General features: G+C 35.3%; 1 long non-coding RNA gene across 1 annotated transcript; it reads right to left on the reverse strand.

Moving 5' to 3' along the window:
- Positions 1-1,298: 1,298 nt before the first annotated feature.
- Positions 1,299-8,515, reverse strand: LOC130052176 (uncharacterized). The gene is made up of 2 exons (XR_008800553.1): positions 7,786-8,515; positions 1,299-2,924 (listed from the first exon to the last, which is right to left on the reverse strand). It is a non-coding gene; the product is annotated as an uncharacterized LOC130052176 (long non-coding RNA).
- Positions 8,516-9,017: the final 502 nt, after the last annotated feature.

A 9,017-nucleotide genomic window follows, 5' to 3' on the forward strand; every position in this document is an offset into this window, starting at 1 on the left:
TATGGGTAGAACTTTATGCTCATAGAGTAGTAGTAAAGTTACCTCTGCGTAACGTTTTGTATGTGTAGTACAGTGTACAGTGTATCTACGTGGTATAGCAAAATATGCGATGTATACAGAAGTAGTGGTAAAATGTAAAACCACAGTATTAAAGTTATAATGGATTTATCAAATGTACAGTATAAAGTTTACGTACATAGTAAACTGTTGTGTAACGATACAGTATGTATTCTTGAAATGACATTTATATTATAGGTCCAAGGTACAAGTATACCAAAGGGCGTCATTTCGATACTGGAAACATTGTCATACGTTTCAAGATACCTCTGCCCGCCGAAGTTTGGGGAAACAAGAACTACATTGTACGCAACTGGCTCGCAAGGACGTGGGGATATCAAAGCAGAAAGGAACATTGGTTTCATTCATTTCGGTGAACTGTAATAACAGATGTAATATGTATATATGTAAAAGTGAAGAGAACATATAGTGTAAAGTACTGTAAAGTTTGTCATTTCTTTTATTTGAACAAGAACTCGGTCAATCTGTGACAGGGACTTAGATGTTGTTCGAAAAATGCATTCAAAGAAGCGTTGTAGAACATTTCAAATGGTGTCTGAAGTTTTCGTATCTTTGTAGTATTGTATAAAATAGCATGCGTATTAGTTGTACTTAATAAGATATTGTATTGAAGAGACATTATTTGTCGAAATGTACATCTGGTGCATCAAAATTGGTACCGTAAAAGTTTTACATTTAATAAACATTGATCGTATTAATTTTGAAGCACATTCTGAATTCAATGGAATGTTTATAGATATATAAAAAAAACCGAAATATTTGTCTTTGAAATTCCACAATATTAATTTATCAACTTGCATTAAACTATAAGAAACGACAACGGGGTTGTTGTTTATATTGCAAATCCCATATATGCATCAAATATCCTCCTTCCAAAAATATTCAAGATCGATTGTAGATATCTCGAACCCTCGGATAACTCGAAACTGTCCTTCAGATTTCGAGATAGGGATATTTTACTGTATATCAAAGTGCTTACGTTGATTGCATCTAAACAATATAAAGAGTACGGTTAATCTCAAGTTGTATTTGACAATTATACATACACCATTTGTCAATATGAAGTGATGCAAGGTCTAATATCACAATTACATGTATAGTGTGTTTGAATCCATTAATAATGATTTCTGAAGGGAAATGTTCCGTTTTCTACATTAGAATGATATTTACATCCATCAGTTTGTGGGATGAAAGGTGAAGAAAACAAGGTGAAGATAATAATAATATAATAATAAAGCCTTTATTTATCCAGGATTACATATTTAGCGATAACGCTAGTTTTCAATATGGTCCTGCATATAACATACATACAGACAGATATTAGTAAAATAAACACAGATTAAAAGAAGTAGAATACATATAAACTTAAGAAATAATTATGAATGCAAGATAAATAGAATACAAAATGAAGCTTAAAAAGTATGGTGATAATCTCTAAGATAATTTCTCTTAAAACACGCAACACTCGTTGAGTTTCTTATATTTTGACTCAAGGCATTCCACACTGTGCTCCCTGAAATGCTGAAAGATCTTCTATAATATTCTGTTTTTGCCCTGGGTATATACAATATATTTGAATAAGAATTTCTAGTTTGCCTCTGACTGACTTCTGATACATATTTAAAAACATTTAAATAATCTGGCATTAAACCATGTAAAATAATTTATATATTTATATACGTAAACTACACAGTACTCGTGTTTTTGGTCAGAATCACACAAAGCTACTTCACTGATTATTGTTTACAAATTTCTTCTTGAATACTTTGTACATGTTAATGAAACTTACGACTATGATAATGCTATAAGAGAACTAAAACAGGTGAAGCATTATATTGAATCTGTTTAGTTTTTGGAACATTTGCTGCAGCGTATAGAAAACGCAAAATAGACAATAGGATTACAGGTAAAATTCAGTGTTTTTGCAAATAAGGTGATGATGTGAATAACATTTGAATGGTTACCTTTGAAATATGTCAGTTGTTCTAAACTGAAAACAATAGAATTGATAATTAACATGACTCCATAAAATACAAAGACTGTAAGAATGACTGCCAGGATACGATTCATTTTCTGCACGTGTTTGCTGTGTGGTACAAGTGTGGATGATGACAGTGCTTTTATTTTTAAACAATGCAGCTTTCCAATTACAACCAAGGGAATCGTCATTCCTAATGCATACGTCACGGTGACAAAAACTTGTGCTTTGATGGGTAAATGTTTCTCCATTTCCTTGAATATAAAGGCTGAAGATGTCGCTAAACACACACTCACTACCCAGCACGACAGTGAACAGCCAACAATAATCTTGGAAGAAAAGTAATGTCTACTTTGGAGAGGATGCACAGTTAAAACAAATCTGAGAGAGGTCAGAAGAAGGATGTGTCCCAGCGAACTAAAGTACGATGCAAATCCCAAAATATTCATAAAACATCTCAAACATTCGGAGCAATCCAATTCCACTTGATAATCATTAACGATCAAACGAAGAGCTACCATTGTTAACAGGGTAAAAAAGTCGGCGATAGCCAGACAGCCTATGGCCGTGTATGTTGGTGAGTGAAGTCGTTTGCAACAGCACATTGCCAAAATCGTAATCATATTTCCTACTAATCCCAGGAAAAGCAAAGAAATCATGAAAAGAAACACTGCAGATATATCACTGGTAGCACCATCTTCACTAGGGTTTTCAGAATAACTGAAATTGGTTGAATTATGACTGTTGTACTTCATCTTAAAACACAATTAATTCCGCATGTTAAAAATGTACTTCTATTATTCGTAGAACAGAAACTGTTTAAAGCTGCATTCCGTCTGTTGCATTCACTTCAGCAGTGGATATTGATCTAGAAAGGATAAATACTTGACATTAGGAAGCACGTGGCTGCAATTTTATGTTACGCATCTGATATTGCCCGAAGCAATGAATTGATTTTATCTTCTTTAGCATCTCTCTCTCGAGAATGCTTCTCTCAATATGAAGATGCCAATACCAAGACCGGTGATAGGATTCAAATTTAGAACTTTGCTCGACGCTTACGGACAAGAGACCTAAGAGACTCTAAAGTAAACCTGTAAAAAAGTCATACGTTCTGTGAGTATCGATTGCGGTAGCTCAGTGATTGAGCGTTCATTTCAGTCGTACTATATCCTGGAGGTCGCATATTCGGGTCCCGCTCGTGGTTTGGCCACGTAAACATAGGTAGCGATTATTCCTTCGTCAAACACTCGACATTTAAAAGTGATACGAATTACGGATCTTTGGGATATGATCTTGAAAATCAAGGTCCTGTAACGTACTTGATAGTAGCTGGTTATGTTTTATATTTTCCCGCATTTTATTTCCTGACACAACCCGTTTGTCTACTCGCTCAGCTTTAATTTATAAAAATAAATATGCTTCAGTTCAGTCCCTGCAGTCAGAGTGAGTGGACGCAATAGCTCGGTGTTCCCGAGGTTGGGCAGCTGGAATTCTCCCCAGGTCGTTTTATATTCTAAGACCAATTTCAAGGGGATGAATGTTTTTAAAACACTATTGACGTGATTTTAATGCTTAAATTTTAAGGTGAAAATCTTTTGTTTGATTTGTATTTAATTCTTTAAGTTAACTTCTGAAACTGTCTAGCTATACAGTATGCATATAAATATTCCTTAAGCTCAAATTTACAAACAAAGGAATAGATGCCGTCAACATAAGCAACATTCTTCGTCATAAAAGGGTTCAGTCATGTATTCCAACTTATTTAAAGTTCAAGTCTACACCCTGTATTTCCTACAGTTATACTTCTACTATTGCATCCAAACTTTTTAATTATAAACAAACTTTGCAGTGCTTAGATATAGACCGTCTTATACGTAATCCACCAACATGTTCTTGTTCTTCATCTTCTTTCAACTACAGTCCAGCTGGACATGTCATTACTGATGATGTTGATATAGTTGAAAATGAGGACCTCAAATCACTTATTCTTAAAGGTCCTAAATACAGAGAACCTCGGTCTTTTAATTGGCGACAGAACTTCATCTCTATTATGAGTTCTGTCGAAGATTATGCCAGACGATGGGCTAAATATGAAAAAGAAGAACTTGATACATTGTCAGAATGGGTTAAAAGCATAAGAGGGATATTAAAATCCCGCATTAGACACATGAAAACAAAAGTACGTACCATCTATCCTTCTGTGTTTAGTAAACCAGAAGTGATAAAAGAATTAGATAGGTTACATGAGGAATATGTTTTGGTTCCAGCTGACAAAGCTAGTAACAACATTGTCTTTGTTTGTAAGGCTCATTATTACAACTGTATTTTAAACGAACTTGGCATTAATTCCACTTTTGGTAATCATACTTATACTCCAACTGCCCTTTCAAAAGACGAAATTCTTCAAAACCATGCTTCAGTTTTAGACACATTTAATATTCCAGTCAATGGGTCGAATGAATATGAGTTACCGTACCTATACTGGATTCCTAAACTACATAAAAACCCTTACAAACAAAGATACATTGCTGGATCCAGTAAGTGCTCTACCAAGCCCCTATCTTTGTTCCTCACGAAAATGTTAACAGCTGTGAAGGAGAAACTTCAAACTTACTGTGCGACTACATATGCCAGAAGTGGTGTTAATCAAATGTGGATTCTAAAAAATTCTAAAGAACTTTTAGTAAACTTGAAATCACAGAATTTTCCCCAAATCAATAGCATTAAAACCTATGACTTTTCAACGCTATACACGACCATTCCTCACGATAAATTAAAGACTAGACTTTTTGACATCATAGACAGTTGCTTCTTCAACAAAAACGGAAAACGGAAATATTCATATCTAGTGATCGGTCATTCAAAAACTTACTTTGTTAAACACCACTCTGATTCTACGCACAAGTACTCTGAAGTTGAAATAAAAAATATGCTAGAGTTCCTCATTGACAATATCTTCGTGGTCTTTGGTGATCAGGTCTTCCAACAGTCTGTTGGAATTCCCATGGGCACGAATTGTGCTCCTTTGTTAGCGGACCTGTTTTTATATTCATATGAAGCAGAATTTATTCAAAAACTTCTACGTGAGAAGAAAAAATCTCTCGCTGTGACCTTCAATTCGACTTTTAGATATATCGATGACGTTTTGTCTATTAACAATGATAGCTTTCATTCAAATGTCGATTTGATATATCCCTGTGAGCTCGAAATAAAGGACACCACAGAGTCGTCCACTTCTGCTTCATACTTAGGTATTTTATTGAAAGTAGACATTAACGGCAAACTAACAACTCAACTGTATGACAAACGGGATGATTTCAGCTTCTCCATCGTCAACTTCCCATATTTATGTAGCAATATTCCATTATCACATGCATATGGTGTTTATATATCTCAACTGATTCGATAGGCAAGAGCTTGTTCTGGGTATAGTCAGTTTTTAAATCGAGGTAAGCTTCTGACAAACAAGTTGATGGTACAGGGATTTCAACAGTCTCGATTGAAGTCAGCATTTCGCAAATTCTATGGTCGTTATAACGATCTAGTTCGTCAATACAACCTCGCATTGGGTCAAATGCTGTCTGACGTGTTTCATACCGATTGTTAAGCCGTTCTTGGCACACTGATTTTGACTGCGGATAACTCCGTTTACCTGATCAGGATATGGGTCTCACGGCGGGTGTGACCGGTCAACAGGGGATGCTTACTCCTCCTAGGCACCTGATCCCACCTCTGGTGTGTCCAGGGGTCCGTGTTTGCCCAACTATTTTGTATTGCTTGTAGGAGTTATGAGATTGATCACTGCTCGTTATATTCACCTTGCATATGTGTTGTTATTTTTTGCATGCTTACCTTGTGACATTTTATTTTGTCTGTGATAGTCGTTTAAAAGGGACTGGTTCACGATTTTTGATAAAACTATATTTTATTTTTGATGGTAAACATTAAAAATATAACTCATTTAATATTGACAGCCAAAATTTTGACCTTCTGAATGCAAGAAATAAAGCAATATTTTAGCCTTAAATCTATGTTACATGTATGTAAACAAAGACTCGAGTCTTTTTATGTATACAAACAAACAAGTGAAATATTGATTTTGTAATATAAAGCATCTTTATTTTGCATAGTCACAAATTTTAACTTTTAGATGACACATTTACCCCAAAACTGTTACGAAATGTGAAAGATATAATAAACTTAGATCGATATCCATATCTTTTGACAATTTTATAAAGAATAACATACCGCAATCTTTCTATACAGAACAAATAATAAACTCTCTAAAATGAGCTTTTTTGATAATGTATAACCTTTAATTTTTATGTGAACTCCTTTAAACACATTAGACAATAGATTTTTATCATTAAAAGTGAAAAAGAAAATTTGGGGGGAAATCGTGAATCAGTCCCTTTAAGAGCTCTGTAGACCTCATGTTAATTGTTACTATTGTATACGGTGCCGACTTTAAATAAAAGTTCCTTACGTAGCGTACTAAGTACGGGGATCTGGACCAGTTCATCAGTCGATATCCACGTGGCGCAAGATATGGTGGCCTGTTGGAGTCAGAAATGACGGTGCTGGTATTGTAATATCCGGGAGCAAGAAACAACGTCATATCTTACCTGTTGTACTGTGTGTCACCTGTTCTGTAAAAGTTAACCCCGTGTTATGTGTTTTTGTCGTACCACTGTGTTCCATGTCGTCAAATTCTTATTCCAGAACGAAAATCTACTGATCCTCATGGAAAGATGGCAGATATTTGAACACTTTTGAATTGATTATGTAAGTGTGTGATTGTATATAAGAAAATTATACTGAATATATGTTTGTAAAAGTTCTTCAAACCAGATTCCAATACTATAAAATCTTAGTGTAAGGGTGTAAAATATTCTGAAAGCTTGATGCAATTATTAGGTGACTCTAGGTTTGTTATTTTTCAACAGTATTTCATTTTTCTTTCTTTTTTTCCCCATTTTTAAATCAAGTGGTTCGATTACATTCCGGTCGCGGTAACTGAGTGGTAGAGCGTTCACTTTAGGAGCATAACAAAGCTTCCTTTATAGGGAAGTCGTTGTGGCCGAGTGGACTTACGCACTGGTTTGACAATCTTGCTAGGCGGTGGGTGCCGTACGTCGCTGGTTCGACCCCGGGCTGGGGCTGGGGCGAAAATTTTCAGTACCTAGTTGTGATTATATATATATATATATATATATATATATATATATATATAACAAGGACATATCTTCATAAATATCTTTAATGCTGCACACACTATAATATATGTGTTCTAAATCATAAACAGATCTACTCCACTGATAATTGTTCACAAATATAAACTTGTGTAGCATAGTCTTTCCACTGGAATACACCTGCGTTCATGAGACTTACGACTATGATAATGCTATGGGAGAACTAAAGGAAGAGAAGCATTATACTGAATTTGTTTAGTTTTTGGAACATTTGCTACAGCATATAGAGAACGCAAAATAGACAATAGGATTACAAGTAAAATTCAGTATTTTTGCAAATAAGGTTATCATGGCAATAATGTCATAATGATAATGATTTAAATATTCCAGTTGCATTAAGATAAGGGCAACAGAATCGATTATTAACATGGCTCCATAAAATACAAAGACTGTAAGAATGACTGCGAGTATACTATTCATTTTCTGCACATGTTTGTTATGTGGTACAAGTGTGCATGACGCCAGTGCTTTTACCTTTAAATAATGCAGTTTTCCAATTACAACCAAGGGAATCATCATTCCTAATGCATACGTCACAGCGACAAAAACTCGAATGTTGATACGTAAAATTTTCTCCATTTCCCTGAATATAAAGGCTAAAGATGTCGCCAAACACACACTCATTACCCAGCACGACAGTGAACAGCCAACAATAATCTTGGAAGAAAAATAATGTCGACTTTGGAAAGGATGCACTGTTAAAACAAATCTGAGAGAGGTCAGCAGAAGGATGTGTCCCAGCGAACTAAAGTACGATGCAAATCCCAAAATATTCAGAAAACATCGGAATTTCGGAGCAGTTAAATTTCAATTGATATCCTACCGTAAGGATCCAGGGAAAAACTACCATTGTTAACAGGGTAAAAAAGTCGGCGATAGCCAGACAGCCTATGGTCGTGTATGTTGGTGAGTGAAATCGCTTGTAACAGCACACTGCCGAAAATGTAATCACATTCCCTACTAATCCAGTGAATATTAAAGAAGTCATGAAAGTTGAAACCTCCAATATGATATCATCTTCGCTAGGGTTTTCAGAATCACTGAAATTGGTTGAATTATGACTGTTGTACTTCATTTTAAAAAAAAACAATTAATCCAGTATTTTGAAAATGTACTTTTGTTATTGGTAGAGGAGAATTTGTTTAATACCGCATTGCTTCTGTTGCATTCACTACAGCACTATCTGGTATCAGTAAATACAAATCTAGAGAGGAAAAATACTTGACGTTAGCAAGTCATGTGACTGCAATTTATGTTATGCAACTGATCTTGCCCGATTACTAGTGTATTATTGCATATACTAGTAGTCACACAGCTCACTGTCGTCACCTTCACTACCATCACTTCATTCACCACACAACCACCACTGGGCATATTTTCACCACTGTCTTTGTTACACTTCACATCGCTACTATCTCTATAAAATAATTTTCACTTTATTCAAGATATAATTAGGATGAAAAAAACAAACAAGTTACAGTTCCTGAAACGGTCTACTTTACCATTTTCCCGTCCGCTCATCGTGCGTTCGCTGTGTGCTCACTGTGCGCTCTCCGTGCGCTCACTGTTCATAATTTTTCGTTCACCAACTTCTCGCGTTCACCGTTCATAGTGCGTTCATCGTTCGCTCAGCGTTCAGTTTTTTGTCTTTGCATTGTCATTCGGAACACCAAAGTGAAAGGATCCATTTTGATAGAGAGGCAAAC

This window comes from Ostrea edulis, chromosome 2 (genome assembly GCF_947568905.1).
Source record: "Ostrea edulis chromosome 2, xbOstEdul1.1, whole genome shotgun sequence".
In the NCBI taxonomy this organism is placed as follows: domain Eukaryota; kingdom Metazoa; phylum Mollusca; class Bivalvia; order Ostreida; family Ostreidae; genus Ostrea; species Ostrea edulis.